The sequence below is a fragment of the Nansenia antarctica genome, assembly GCF_963989245.1.
Source record: "Nansenia antarctica genome assembly, chromosome: 2".
In the NCBI taxonomy this organism is placed as follows: Eukaryota; Metazoa; Chordata; class Actinopteri; order Argentiniformes; family Microstomatidae; genus Nansenia; species Nansenia antarctica.
The window spans coordinates 84,456,530-84,472,741 of record NC_137675.1 but is presented as its reverse complement, the minus strand read 5'-3'; the positions used below and the strand labels follow the sequence as shown (position 1 = coordinate 84,472,741).

Below are 16,212 nucleotides of genomic sequence, written 5' to 3'. Positions count from 1 at the left end.
ACCCAATTGAGATGGTTTGGGATGAGTTGGACCGCTGAGTGAAGGAAAAGCAGCCAACAAGTGCTCAGCACCTCTGGGAACTCCTTCAAGACTGTTGGAAAACCATTCGGTGACTACCTCATGAAGCTGATTGAGAGAATACCAAGAGTGTGCAAAGCTGTCATCAAAGCAAAAGGTGGCTACTTTGAAGAGTCTAAAATATAAAACATATTCTGGTTTGTTTAACACTTTTTTGTTTACTACATAATTCCATGTGTTCGTTCATAGTTTTGATGCCTTCAGTATTAATCTACAATGTAGAAAAGAATACATTGAATGAGAAGGTGTGTCCAAGTGTTTGACTAGTGTATATCCAATAAGGTAATGTATATCCATCACCCAAATAATTTATTTAATATTAATTAATAATAATAATTATATTTAATTTACTGATGAGACCTGTCGTAAATCAACCTTCCTTACCGCGCTTCACACTTTTCATGCATTCAGTTATGTGAAACAATTAGGCCACCCCATGAAATATTTAGTTATTTTTAAAGAAAAATGGACATGAATATTTGGTCTTCTTTCTTACAATGTCTATAGATAAAGGTGATATAATTTAACCAAAAACTAAATGTAACTTTGTTAGCATTTATTTAACAAAAATAAACGCCAATTCCTACTGAGGAAAAAGCCAGAATAGTGATGTGGTGCACTTTTCTCATTTTAAATATGTTGAAAAAGACAAAGATTTTCATGGGGCGTCTACCTTCTTCACATGACTGTACATACACATGGAGTCACAATGTATACTTTGTGGTTAATGCAGTAAATATCAACAAATATAAAAAGTTATGCCATTCTAATTTGTTGGGATGTTTGTTTTTCATATTTTGACAATAATATTCTTAAGTCAACAATTCAAACGTTCACAATTAAATATCAACAAATATAAAAATGATGCCATTCTAAATTGTTGGGATTTGTTTGTATTTCATATTTTGACAATAATATTCTTATGCCAACAATTCAAACGTATTAAACTGACAATTAAAAGGTATAACAGTCAACCATTCAGAACACTTGTCTGCTCATATTTGATCAAACAAAAACAAAACTCAAAACGGTCAAACCTTTCTGGTTCTTAGCACATGTACTGATGAGACCTGTCGTAAATCAACCTTCCTTACCGCGCTTCATTGTTTTTTCATTTTCAGCTCCATTGTGAACTTGCATGAACTGAACATAGAAGATGCTGAGGACAAAACCTTTGGAAGATTGATTGAACCACGGAATGTAGACGCTGAAACTCCTGAAGGTCAAATCTTTATTGAATTGGATGACACATGGCAGGCAAGGTTTATATTTTGACCCTTTGTCACATCAAAAAAAAGAAAGAAAAAAAGATCCTTCTGAAAGATATATATATATACAGAACAAGGAAGTGGGAAGCACTACATAGGCCTACCAGTTTAGTTTTCACAATACTTTTACCCTAACATCAATTGAACCCTGTAGCTAGCCATGAACAAAAGGGAATGTCAACACAAATAAATCAAACATGTCTTTGCATGGACAGCAGAGAACAATATACAGAACAAGGAAGTGGGAAGCACTACATAGGCCTACCAGTTTAGTTTTCACAATACTTTTACCCTAACATCAATTGAACCCTGTAGCTAGCCATGAACAAAAGGGAATGTCAACACAAATAAATCAAACATGTCTTTGCATGGACAGCAGAGAACAATATACAGAACAAGGAAGTGGGAAGCACTACATAGGCCTACCAGTTTAGTTTTCACAATACTTTTACCCTAACATCAATTGAACCCTGTAGCTAGCCATGAACAAAAGGGAATGTCAACACAAATAAACCAAACATGTCTTTGCATGGACAGCAGAGAACAAGAGTGCAATCTAAGAGAAGTATAGGGGGGGACATACAGGGGGGGGGGGGTCACCTTGCACTCAACATTAATCCTAACTCCCTCCCAGATACAATTTGCTTAAAGTATACAACCAAAGGATATCACACATTTTATATATTCAGAGTAATGCCAATTCCAGTCCCAAATTTAGAAGAAATTCTGAGTCCGACTCGAGTGGCGCGCTCTCGTTAATAGCGCCGCGCTTCCGCTGCCGCTGTTTGGCCGCCTGCTCCTCCTCTGTGTGCGACCACTTGTGCCTTGAATAGCTTGACGAGTGCACGAATGTCTTGTTGCAGATGGTGCATTCGTAGATCTTCCCCGCGGTGTGCGACTTCTCGTGGTGGTGAAGGTTGGATAACCGGGTGAAGGTCTTTTTACAGTAGGCGCAGTAGGCGCAGTTGAACTTGTTCTCCCCCTTGTGCATTTGCTGGTGCCTGGCGAGGCTCGACGTGTGGCTGAAATGCTTGTCGCACTGCTGGCAGGCATAATGTCACTCCTCCTCTTCGGCGTTCGACATGGTGCGCTTGGCAGCTTTGGACCTCTTGTTCTTCTTGCAGAGAGTGTAGAAGTTTGGTTTGTCTCTCGAGCACAACTTGAGGCGTATTTTCAGGTCGGAGGACTTGCTGAGGCTGTCCTCCCCCTGGGTGTAAGTGGTTAGGAGCTCCTTCACGTGAGAAACCTGATGTCTGGAGAGACTCGCAGAGTTCTTGAAGGTCTTGTCACATTGTGGACATGCGTAGAACTTCTCTCCGCCAGGGCGCCCGTTCTTGACCTTCCTGGACGCGGATTTTGGCAGGCGCGAGCGGCGGCCGTGACTCATCACCAGCTCAGGTGGAACACCTGGGGGGATACCCTTTCCTTTTTTGTGGATAAGCCTATGTCGGGACAAGCTGGAGCTGTGGTTAAAATCCTTCCCGCATATGTTGCATGGATACAGCCTCCTGCCTCCGTGCACTTTATGAGTTCCAAGTGTTCTGCTGCCTTTAAATCTCAAACCACACTGATTGCACTGATACTTTTTCCCCTCACCTGACAGGTTATCGGTTTGCTTCGATGAGGATGGAGGGACCGGTGGCTTTCCCGTGTGCAATTGCTGGTTTATATTTTGACCCTTTGTCACATAAAGAAAAAGAAAGAAAGAAAAAAAGATCCTTCTAAAAGATTATATACAGAACAAGGAAGTGGGAAGCACTACATAGGCCTACCAGTTTAGTTTTCTGATTATTTATGGTAGTGACACAGTGCGGAGAGAGCTGGTACGTCTGTTACTGAACCAGAGCCTGGTATGGTTTCTCTCCTGTGTGCATTCTCTGATGCTTCTTCAAGTTTCCTGCTTCACTAAAATACTTCCCACACTGTGAGCACTGGTATGGTTTCTCTCCGGTGTGTATTCTCTGATGGTTGTTCAGGTGTCCTTTATGAATGAAACTCTTCCCACACTGGGGACACTGGTATGGTTCCTCTCCGGTGTGTATTCTCTGATGAATCTTCAGGTATCCTGCTTGACTAAAACTCTTCTCACACTGGGAGCACTGGTATGGTGTCTCTCCTGTGTGTATTCTCTGGTGCGTCTTCAGGTGTCCTGCTTGACTAAAACTCTTCCCACACTGGGAGCACTGGTATGGTTTCTCTCCTGTGTGTATTCTCTGATGAATCATCAGGTTTCCTTCTCCACTAAAACTCTTCTCACACTGGGAGCACTGGTATGGTGTCTCTCCTGTGTGTATTCTCTGGTGCTTCTTCAGGGTTCCTGCTTGACGGAAACGCTTCCCACACTGGGAGCACTGGTATGGTTTCTCTCCTGTGTGTATTCTCTGATGAATCATCAGGTCTCCTGCATGACAGAAACTATTCCCACATTGGGAGCACTGGTATGGTTTCTCTCCTGTGTGTATTCTCTGGTGCCTCTTCAGGTGTCCTGCTTGACAGAAACGCTTCCCACACTGGGAGCACTGGTATGGTTTCTCTCCTGTGTGTATTCTCTGATGAATCATCAGGTTTCCTTCTCCACTAAAACTCTTCTCACACTGGGAGCACTGGTATGGTGTCTCTCCTGTGTGTATTCTCTGGTGCTTCTTCAGGGTTCCTGCTTGACGGAAACGCTTCCCACACTGGGAGCACTGGTATGGTTTCTCTCCTGTGTGTATTCTCTGATGAATCATCAGGTCTCCTGCATGACAGAAACTATTCCCACACTGGGAGCACTGGTATGGTTTCTCTCCTGTGTGTATTCTCTGGTGCCTCTTCAGGTGTCCTGCTTTACTAAAACTATTTCCACACAGTGGGCAACAGTGGGTCTTCTCTCCTGTGTAAGTCTGTGGGTGTGTTTTACGGTGATTCTTCCGCCTTGAGCTCCTGTGTTGTTGATGGTTTCCTGATGTGGTGGAGCTGGGCTCGCTGTCTGAACCTGGGTTGGCGCTCTGCTGGTCTGTAAGAATAGGAACATATACAGGGTTACATAGGCAAGTTTAACTTTAATATATACGTTTAGGCAAGGCAAGTTTATTTGTATAACACATACAACAGGGGCAATTTGAAGCGCTTTACATACAGCATAAAAAATACAGCAAGAGGATGGTAAGAAAATAAAAATAGAGAGAAATTAAATAGATAAACATTTAACAAGATAATAAACAATGAATAAACAGATATAGGTAAAAGTGTTCTCTATTTAAGTATGTCTCTCAGAGAGATAAATCTCTGCACCTTGTAAAAGTATCGTGCCCTGATACAGGATTAAAGTCGCAGATTATCACGGGTAGTGGCTGCATGTATGATGCAGAAGAGGTTGATTATCATTATTAAAAACAATAGTCATAAATATGCAAATATTCCGGGTGCGTGGAGCGCTATTTCCATACACCCATTCACCCATATGTCGCATTGGATTGGAACAACCCACCGTTTGCATCCCACCCCTGCTAGATTCCCCAGGCTCTGGTAAACACGGGGATGTGTGTATTTTGATGCTAGCCCCCCGGGAAGTGAGGCATGCCCCTCCTGCCTGCGTGCCTATACTATGTAGCGGAACAGGCTTACTTCCCTATACTATCTACATCAGGGGTCTTCAACCTTTTTCAACCCAAGGACCCCTTGGATGTGAGACAAACAGAACAGGGACCCCCACATGTAATATATATAAGCCTATAATAACTTTTATATTTACTTCATTCACCTTTTATTTCACCATATTAACCTATTTATATACTGGGTTATTAGCCTATATGTGTTTATGATTGATAAAAACGTTCATGCATAATTATGATTGGTTATTATTATTATTGTTGTTTTTGTTGTTGTTGTTCTTGATGAGGCTTATATTTTCTATTATTATTATTTTTCAACAATGAAACTTTTAGCTTCAGGAGGCAAGGTATGCCTACCTCCTGGATGGAGGTTGTCAGGCAGAGCATCAATGTCATGCAGTCTGGAACTGTATTTGCTCTTCAGGTAGGTGAGGGAGGAGAATCCTCTTTCACAAAGACAAGTTGTTGCAAAAGGCAAGAGGCTCACCATGGCCTTTGCTGTCAGTTGGGGGAAGTATTTCTGGCAATGGATCCAGAACTGGGTGAGAGGCTGTGACTCGTACACATTCTTGTGTGTACTGTCTGTGGTTAGGTCGATCAGCTGATCTTCCTCAGCGGCTGTCAGGTTTGAGCCGTCGGATGCATTGTCTTTGAATGATAACCGTATCCATGTCTTGTGCTTTCTCCAAGACTCAGTCTCAGAAAAGTACTTCTCAAATTGACTTTTGAGTGCCTCCAAGTGATCAACAATTGCGCATTTCACATAAGGCGAGGGCGCATTGAAATGCGCAGCCAGCTCCGCGCGGTTTTGGCCAACCAGAATCTCGAGGATAGCTGTGCGTAATTCAAAGACGGAATGGTAAAGGAGCGCGTTGTGTTCCTCTCCTATAGCGGCGCATAGAGAAGCAAAGAGGCGGGTTTGTTATTATCAAACTAGTAACTAAAGTAGTAACGTTATGCTAGTTATTAATTAACGTTAATTTCGCAATGAAGACCGAACTGCAGCGTTTTAGCCAACACCTAGCTTGCTAGACAGGTGTGTTTTTTTTCTCCAGCTGACGTTATGTTAGACTCTAGAATCATGGGCATCATTTATTTTGTAAATTGTTTGTCAAAAGTAGCTTATTATTGCCTATTCATGCTTGTACCTTACTCAATATCATTTGTTATATTTTTTAATTCTCACTGATTATTTTGGTGAAAGTTGTCAATTATTATGACAGAAATTGGCGGACCCCCTGCAGTACCTCTGCGGACCCCATACCTATACTATCTAGCGGAACAGGCTTACTTCCCTATACTATCTACATCCCTATACTATCTACATCCCTATACTATCTACATACCTATACTATCTACAGGCCCGGATTAACCCCCTAGGGTGCCCTAGGGTGACCAGACTTGATGTGTGCCCCCCCCCCCCCCAACACACACACCCTCCTACTTTGCAAGTGAAAGTGTGATATTTACTATGGTTACAAAACCCATAGATTTACAAGAGCATATAACTACAGTACAGGCTCATCACAGTTGGGCCTAATTCCGTAGTATAGCCTTTACACTGCTCAAATCTGAATGCAACTCACATCACAATGCAACACGACTTTCTAAATATAGGCTAATTATTTCCATCATAAATGGCCTGAGACTACATGCTAAACCATAACAAATGGGGAAAATGCACATACTGTATACTACAATAAAACAAGCTCAATACCAACCAAGTCCAATAACGACTGTTGCAGGCATATAAGAATAAGAACATATTTTCTGTCAGCATTAATGAAGCGTACTACAGGTATTATGGAAATAAACAGCGCCTCTCTCTTTGCCGCTCTGCTCACCTTCGTGATGCTATATCAGACGTAGGCTATAGCCCTGTGCATCACACAGGCCCAAATCAGCCACAGCGTCATATTAGCCCGAAATAATCATAAGTAAGCCTTACCTTTAGCAGAACTTCTTTTTTCTTGATTTTACGCAGGCAAAGTCGTTTACTAAATCCTCAAAGTCCATCTCTTTGACCAACTCGGATTCAATTGCCAGCAGGGAATCTTATTATTATCAGGCCTCTCTTATTGCACTATAGTTCTCTCTCAACGCTTTGGTAGAGTCAGTCCTACAACTCCATCTAGTACTGGACAGTGGTTTTAGAGTCCTGCTGATGTTCACATCCTTATTTTTAAATATCCGGCTCCATCGGTGAGGGGATGCTGCACAAAACGCATACAATGACTGAAGTAGGTCAAAGAAATCACTCGCATCCTTACAGCTATTAATGCTGTTTACACCGACAACATTAAGGGAATGTCCAGCACAGGGCACGTAATGAATCAGGGGGTTTGCTTTTTTAAGATGCGCCTGGAGGCCGTTATATTTACCCGACATGTTACTGGCGTTGTCGTAACTTTGTCCCCGGCAATTCGACAAGTCTAACCCCAGGTCATGACATGAACCATTCTTACTACACATTCAGCAAGACTTGCTCCAGTGTGGCTGTGAATGGGCTCGCTCCCTCGCTCGCTCTGCTGCCCCCCCCCCACACTGTTAACTTCGGTGCTAATTTTAGGCCTAGGTGAAATAAAAAAAAATCCCAATTGTTGGGACATTTTTAAGAGTGGCCGTATGTCTGGAGTCTTTGCCTTGCTTAATTTTTCGCTTGGCAGAGCCACTCAGTTGTCGCCTGTACATTTTGATTTCTTCGTTGATAGTTTGGCGGCACTGCGTCATCGCGCACTTGTCTGTGACTGGGGGGGGGCACTTACACCGAACTCGCAATTATTTATCTTTTTATACATGATAGCCTAAATATAACCGTTAGTTTTGTACCTGTGTGGATGTCTTCCAGTAAATATAGCCTATATTTTAAAAAATGTGCGCAAAATATTTTAAAGGTCTATTCATTGTCCGAATAATTTGGTGCCCCCCCATTGGCTGGTGCCCCAGGGCGTTCACCCGATGCAATATATGGATAATCCGGGCTTGACTATCTACATACCTATACTATCTAGCAGAACAGGCTTACTTACTCGACTTTCAAAAGACAAGGTACTTGTTTCTATGTATCGTCATCTTGGTGCGTTCTTCTAGCATCAACATCTAATGATTATCTTCCTCTACCCTCCCATATCTCTCTGCACGTGCGTGACTGCGTTCTGCTTTCTTGAACTTTTCGAATCGATCATTAAGGATGGATGACAGCAGAGACTGAACCCAGAACAATTTATAATGAAGTGAAATGAAACATAATATTATTGATGGCCATTATCAAAGCAGGGTTCCTACAAGTTTCAACAAGTCAAATTTAAGACCTTTTTAGACCCTTTTGATAGAATTTTAGACCTATTCGCGACACCATGTGATAGCATAGATACAGACAAAGCGAATTGGCATTTTTTTGGTTACAGCTTGATTAATTTCTGCCTAAATTGATGTAGTCGGACTGATTTCCTAGCTAATCTCACTTTTAATACCTAGCACCTCATTTTTAGACCGGATAACTGAAATGTAAGACCTTTTTAGGCCTTATAAATCAGATTGCTAGATTTTAGACTTTAAGGCTTTTTAAGACCAGCGCGGGAACCTTGTCAAAGGCAAACTCAATGTACAAAGATGGGGCTGGCAGTAGCAACTCTGCAGTAGAGCCGTAACGAACACACTTCCAGTAGGGACAACGCTATAAAAAGTCTGGCTAAGGTTCTCCCACGCACACGTGCAGCTGAGGTAAGGTCGGTGGTGACTTGCATACACTTTTGCAATGCGCAACTGTCAGCGCATGATCAAAACATGCCGGCATCGATGAGGTTCCGATGCATCGAAACTTTTGGAACCGGTTTTTCGATTCCCATCCCTATACAATTTTCCCAAACAGGAGACTTAAGTGAAGCTGGAGGAACTTCAAGCTCTAGTTTAAACTATCTAAGCTCAACTACTGACAATCTCTCTGTGGCGTGTGTGCACATGCGTACTGACTGAGATTACTTCAACACACAAAAAAAGTAAGCTGCATTCATTGGACTTAGTCCAATTTCAGTACACATACGTGTACCGTTACACCCCTACTAACTAGCTAGCTTTGTGAGTGTGCTCTAAGCTAGCCAAAGCTTTTGTTTGTTAGCTACGCTAGCTTTGTCTGTAGCTACGGTACGTTTACAGGGTTTTTCCTGGCTCAAAATTAGGCGGAGGTGGTACCAGTGGCGTTTGACATCGGGGGGACCCATGAAGCGGGGCTGTCTGGAGGTCCTCAAACGAGCGTCACACACTTAATTTCTTGCATTCTGGTGAATTTATATGCACCAATCTGTGCCTTTTCTGCATCAATTTATGGTGGAAATGTCATTATTTATGTAAAGGAAAACACAATATTAAGGCACCAGATGACCATTCAAAATATAATGCAATATAAGACTCTCAGGCATTCTGTCGAGAGCTGGAGCAAATAATAATAATAATTTAATTTGACAGCATACATGCTACTGAAAACAGCTGGTTGATGTTGTAGGCATGTGATACGAGGATGACGCTGTCAAAAAGCTTGTCCGTAAATCAAATCTTGTTTTATTTGTATAGCGCATTTCTCACAAGATGCGACTCAATGCGCTTCACATGATTACAGAGCCGCAAGCAGGCAAAAGCAAAAAACCTGTACACTATGTAGCCAGGAAAATTCCCTTGCAGCCCTCTACTCATAGAGTGACTACTACCAGTTTGCCTACCAGCCACCGTAACGTCCTTAACACTTTGCGGAGCTCCTGTAAACAGCTGGTGGGGAACAGCGCTGGACCGGAAGCTAACCAGCCGTATTAGTAGAAGTGAAGTGATTGTGCATGTAGTCTGATTATCATTATTCATGATCGCAGAGAATTCAGCTACATTTTAAATTATCAGTTCTATTCTGTCATGAGCATCTAACCAGGGAATCCCAAATGACTTGCGCTAGCCCTGCCATTGAACATTGTCCTGCCCCCAGAGAATGACTGACAGGCCGGTAGAACATGAGAATGGGATCATTTGAATAATATATTCTAATATATTAGCCTATAAGCGTGTGTGTTTCATGCATTATTGCATGAAATGGTCAACATTTGAATTTTGTCAGCTACGAAGTGGATGTGTTTACTAGAATGTGGAAATGCAAACGCTAATCACATTATTGCATTACAATTGTCATATTGACTCAAATAATGCAGGCAAAAGTGGAAAATAAAAATGCTATTGTGGGATTGCATAGTATTTTTCACTTTAGAATGAACTTTTTAATGTTGTCAGTTACAAAGCAGCGCATGATTTTGAAAATGAAATGTCAAATGGCTTTGCATTATCATTTTAATATTGACAGCGAATGTGCATACCAGCTACATGAAAATGAAAATGCAAATCATATGATTGCATTGGAATTTGAATATTGACTGAAAGAATGCATGCAACATGGTGGAAAGTGGAACATGCAATTGCAATCTCAAATTGCATTAACATTTGAATTTAGTCCACTATATGCTTCCATACACTGGTAGCATTGAGTTTACAACAGTGCAATTACACTCACCAATAACAAAGACTTACCATCCATCTCACTGTCTTTCATCTCCACTCTTCCTCTGTCCTCTTCTTTTACCATCACTCCCTCCTCTCTCATTTGGTCTCCTCCATCCTCTTCTTTTACCATGACACCATACTCCTCTACATCTTCTTCCTCCAGCTTCACTGCCACCATCTCTGGACCCCACTGTGGGCTTTTCAGGGCTGGAGAACCACAGCCAGATCCGGGGGACTCAGTGCATTCCGGTTCATACATGGTTACCATGGTTACATGAGCTGAAGAGGACCTGCGGCTAGAAACACAGGAGGCACAAACAACGCAGGGTCGATTAGAAATGACAGACAAACAGTTCACTGAACTCCCATCTAGACTGACAGGACATGTCCTGCAAATGCAATAATCTATGGATTACTGATTGCATTTGTTGTAATTAAAGGGTCTGGAAAGTAGACATTAAATGGTTCCAATTGTATTTTGTGTCCAGGAAAAACGTTAACACAAAATAAACTATGAAAATAAGCTTCTTATTAGGCTCAACTTCCTGGTCAGACAGTTCCGAGGGCTGTATGGGGCGTGGACTTTGCACGCTTGACTGGCAGCTCCCTTTCGAGCTAGCTTGCTGCGATATCATATACATGACATTCATCTATTAGATGTGCTTATAGTTCTGCCCTTTAATTACCAACTGTTTAGCTACTGTCCTTTAATTACCAACTGTTTAGCTACTGTCCTTTAATTACCAACTGTTTAGCAACTGTTGAAATGTGTAAAAACTGAGCTAATTCAATTACAAATCGACTTAGTCATGCACCTGCAGTATTATTCATCATATCAATCCAATGACCACTATTTGCATACTTGACACCTGGCACCCTATGGTGAATTATTGAACACAATACTTGTGGACAGGATTCACAGCATGTGTGTGACTTACTGATCAGTTGTAGCACAATGGTGTTGCTCTCGTCTTCTAATTTGCTGCTGTATTGTCACAATATCCGCCATGTTTAGTTTCTTCCCACACTGGACATAGCACTGGCGCATGTCGTCATGACCACAACCATGTTTTGTTTGCCCAGAGATTTGCCCTGCCGCTGTCCTTCTCTGCTGTTCCTGTAATCCAATCACTGAGCTGCTCTTGTGACCACCTGACTCACATCCAGGATGTGATTGGTCTGGACTAGTGGTTGGCCTTTGTTGAGAGGAATTCCTACCATAGCGCTCTTCGATCTTGACCTCTTGACCTCTAGTCTTGACCTCTGAACTGGCGTTACTGTCACTATCCATGTCATTCGGTGCTTCAGAGAGTCGATGCCTCTCTTTAAGAGCATGTGCATCTTGCCCTGAGGCATTTGTGCTGAGCATTTCATCTTTGACCTTATCGTTTTTGATGTAGTCCCGTAAAAACCTATCCCACGGTGTGTCGTCCCACGGTGTGTCGTACTCTTCTTTAATGTTGGGAGAGTGATGGTTCCTACTGTGGGTGGGAGGTGGTGGTAGTGGTGGTGGCTGGAGCCTAATAAGATTGTCCTTCCTGTGGTTCTGTCCTTCTGTCTCTGCATCAGGGGACCCAACGTGTGTCCTCTGGCTCTCTGACACTGAATAAGCAGAAGCATCCATCTCTCTGCCCAGATGGAGAGTTCACAGTGCAGGGAATCCTACGAATAAAGATGATAAAAATATTAAAACAAGAGTGAAGAAATGTATCAAAAGGTCTATCAGCCATCAAAAGGTTTGTGGACATTTTTTAAAAAGACTCTTAAAACATTTAGCCCGAGGCCTCTCTTTATCAGATGCTCTAAATGTTAAATGTCTCATCCACACTCATTTTAGTTTTTAGTTTTATTCATATTTATTTATTAGCCTATTAGTATTAGGCTATTGTTTGATCGGTATGGGCAGTAGCCTATATCGGTCGATATTGCTCATAGATTATAGGTGATCAATATCAGTCGCAAAAAACGGTATGGGGGCATCCCTAGTCTGTCTGTTGTTTGGTTAAATCTGACCATGACGCGTATCACAGCCTGAACACCAGAGGATAATCGTGATAGCAGTGAATTGTAATAAATCCACTACAAAATATTAGTATGAAAAAACTGAAAATTTTGGGCCATTTATCTTACATGGAATAGTACTGCTCTGGGGCCTCATTTATAAAGCGTTGCGTACCTACGCTTTGCGTACCTACGCACCTTTGCAAAGCAAGAACATTTCCGTCACCAACATTCGGATTTATAAAACGGTGCGCACGTCAGTGGAATTTGCAAGTTCCACGCCTGCTTCCAATCAACTCTGTTGCACACATGAACGAGCGTCTTGTCCCACCCTTTTTGACGGCCATAGTTGCCTATAATAATAATACATTTTTATTTCTATAGCACTTTTCCTGCAAACGTTGCATATAAATGGTCAGTCAAACGCCCGACAGAACGCAGAAAAAAAATACTTTTCACCTAATCAGTCAATTTCCGCGCAACGGACGTTCTCGCCAGACCATAACATTTTCCAGACTGCATCGACAACGGAATCAGTTTAAACGTGATTCGTCCTACTGTTTACCTTATTATTTATGATAATGTCATAACAGGGCTGCCAAGTTTCACCAAAAGTTTGGAGTGAGATTTTCTTAGCGGTGGAGCGACCCAAAACTGTACACGTTTTGGCAGCGGCGGCCCCTCTCTCCCACCCAATTATTTGTACTAGTTTCCTGCAATTTTACATGTTGTTCATAATAAACCAGCACAAGAAATTAAAATAATTTACATTTTATAAAAGAAGACAAAAATTCAGACAATATATCATATTTATGAATGTTAATAAACAAATACAGTAGCCTACAGACTCTAAAAGAAAATTGGGCTCCATCAACAGGACTCATGGTCAGCAGCAGAAAGACCCTTGGTCATCATCTTATATACAGTGCATTGCTCATAGATGGCTATCATGTTATACAGTACACATTTTTTTGAGGGACCCCCAATTGTTGTATTTGTATTGTAAATTGTAATTATTATTATTATTATTATTATTATTAATGTACCTGGTTATGTTACAGTAGAGAAACAAAAAACAGTTACCAAAACTGAGTATTTACTAGCTAAGATTGGCAAAAGATTGGCGTGGTGCAACCGAAATTAGTAAACAACTAGTTTGAAACTAGCTAGTAACAACTAGGGGTTTAGTAACTACTAAATGCCTGCATTTAGTAATGACTTACGCCAAATTGGTGCAACCCAGTCGTCCAGTAGGCTACCAGATACGATGTTGTAACGTATGCACATATTTTGCACATATTCACACTTTTATTAAAGACCCAAACGTATGCACATATTTTGCACATATTATCGTCCTGACCTCAGCCAGGCTCCCCTCCGTTTCTCCCTGTGCAGAGAGGGCCTGGCACCTCTCCTTCTCCAGGTCAGAATTGTTGTGGAGGAGGCTCTTCTTCTCCTGCTCCATACCGTGGAGCTTTTGGTGGAGGTCGCTCTCCTTCACCTTCACCTCCTTCACCTCCTCCCTGCAACGCACCAGAGCCTCCTCCGCTGCTGCCTTGTCACTCTCCAGGACCCTGATCTTGTCCTTTGCCTTCCTGATGGCGTTGGCGAGGGTCGCCCTGACCTCAGCCAGGCTCCCCTCCGTTTCTCCCTGTGCAGCAAGGGCCTGGCGCCTCTCCTTCTCCAGGTCGGAGTTGTTGCGGAGGAGGAGGCTCTTCTTCTCCTGCTCCATATTGTGGAGCTTTTGTTGGAGGGCGCTCTCCCTAAGTCGGCTCTCCTTCACCTCCTCCCTGCAAAGCCCCAGAGCCTCCTCAGCTGCTACCTTGTCCACCAGGGCCTCACTCTCCAGGACCCTGATCTTGTCCTCTGCCTCCCTGGTGGTGTTGGCGAGGGTCGCCCTGACCTCGGCCAGGCTCTCCTCAGTCTCTTGCTGGGCAGTGAGGGCCTGGCGCCTCCCCTTCTTGTGGTCACGGAGGAGGCTTTTCTTCTCCTCCTCCATATCGTGGAGCTTTTGGTGGAGGTCGCTCTCTTTCAGTCGGCCCTCCTTCATCTCCTCCCTGCAAAGCACCAGAGCCTTCTCCAGGAAGAAACCCCACTCCTCACACAACACCGCCCTCGCTCTCAACAACTCCTCCAGCTCGGTGTCCATGGCCTTCGGTGTCCTTGGCCTCCGGACCTGTGGGGCTGCTCCCTGTGGGTCTGCTCTCTGTGTGTCTGCTCCCTGGGCCTGGGGCGCTGCTCTCTGTGGGTCTGCTCCCTGGGCCTGGGGCGCTGCTCTCTGTGGGTCTGCTCCCTGGGCCTGGGGCGCTGCTCTCTGTGGGTCTGCTCCCTGGGCCTGGGGCGCTGCTCTCTGTGGGTCTGCTCTCTGGGCCTGGGGCGCTGCTCTCTGTGGGTCTGCTCCCTGGGCCTGGGGCGCTGCTCTCTGTGGGGCTGCTACCTGTGCGGCTGCTCCCTGGGCCTGGGGCGCTGCTCTCTGTGGGTCTGCTCCCTGGGCCTGGGGCGCTGCTCTCTGTGGGGCTGCTACCTGTGCGGCTGCTCCCTGGGCCTGGGGCGCTGCTCTCTGTGGGGCTGCTCCCCGTGCTCTCTGTGCGGCTGCTCCCATAGTATAATTACTATGACTGTGAGGGACATTGTGATTGAAGCATCAGTTATCATGACAACAGGAGCAATGTGCCAAAAAGCTGTATCCTATTAATACAGGTGGGCCATCAAGCCCATTAGGGTTGGGTACCGAAAACCGGTACCGGTTGGTACGCGCTTGCAAAACAGTTTTGTGATTGGTCTGAATTTAGCGGGAAATATGGATTTCAGGAAATCCCTCTCCTTTGCGTCTCTCCAATCTCTTTAACAACGTTTTATTGGCAGGGGGAAAGAATTGGAGTCGAATTTTTATTGACAACGGATTTACATGCTGGAAAAACATGCAGCTAAAATTCAGGGAACATTTGGACAATAAGAGACACACGGAAGCTGTGGTTGCATGGTCTAATTACAGGGCAATATGCGTGGGACAAAAATAATCTAAAATCATCACGAACAGAACTGCGGAGGTACGGGAAAACAGGGCTCATGTTGGTGTCATCAAAGGTAAAAGTTGGTTTTCTTTAACTCAGCTGATGCATTACCTTGCTGTTGATTGTTTACCGAATGCTTCATCTGACTGTCACACTGTGATTTTACTTGTGTAAACAGTTAATTAGCCCGTTTTTGTGCGTTCACTCTCATGTAGGCCTACTTCATATTGATGAGCTGATAATCTTTCTGTGTGTGTGTGTGTGTGTGTGTGTGTGTGTGTGTGACTGTCAGTCACAAGTTTATATTCTACGGATGTTGTTCAGTGCTGTATGCGCGTTCCCGGTTCTGTGTGTACTCTTGTGTACTTCATATTCAATGAGCTGATTATCTTTCACTGTGTGTGTGTGTGTGTGTGTGTGTGTGTGTCTTGGGCGGATCTGTCAGTCACATAATTTTAATTTAATTTAATAATTTAATTATTATTATTATCAGTCACATGTATATTATACGGTAACCTATGTTCAGTGCTGTAGTTCCCCATGTTCTGCTGCAGCTATAGCATCAGGATATGTTGGTATTTGATCACCTTATATAAAACATCGCCGCTCTGCATTAATGGCGTGCACTCGGAAAATCGCGTCAGTGACCACTGATGTGAAAAATCCTGGATTTCTATATAGATTTTTTTTTTTTAATCAAAAGTACCGATTTAAGTACCGTTT

At 43.3% G+C, this 16,212-nt stretch overlaps 1 pseudogene across 1 annotated transcript; it reads right to left on the bottom strand.

The window, feature by feature from the left end:
• Window positions 1-2,031: 2,031 nt before the first annotated feature.
• On the bottom strand, window positions 2,032-14,624 carry LOC308151763 (annotated as a pseudogene). Its single transcript has 3 exons — window positions 14,379-14,624; window positions 13,977-14,153; window positions 2,032-3,024 (listed from the first exon to the last, which is right to left on the bottom strand). The product of its transcript is annotated as an uncharacterized misc_RNA (transcript).
• Between the last annotated feature and the right edge of the window lie 1,588 nt (window positions 14,625-16,212).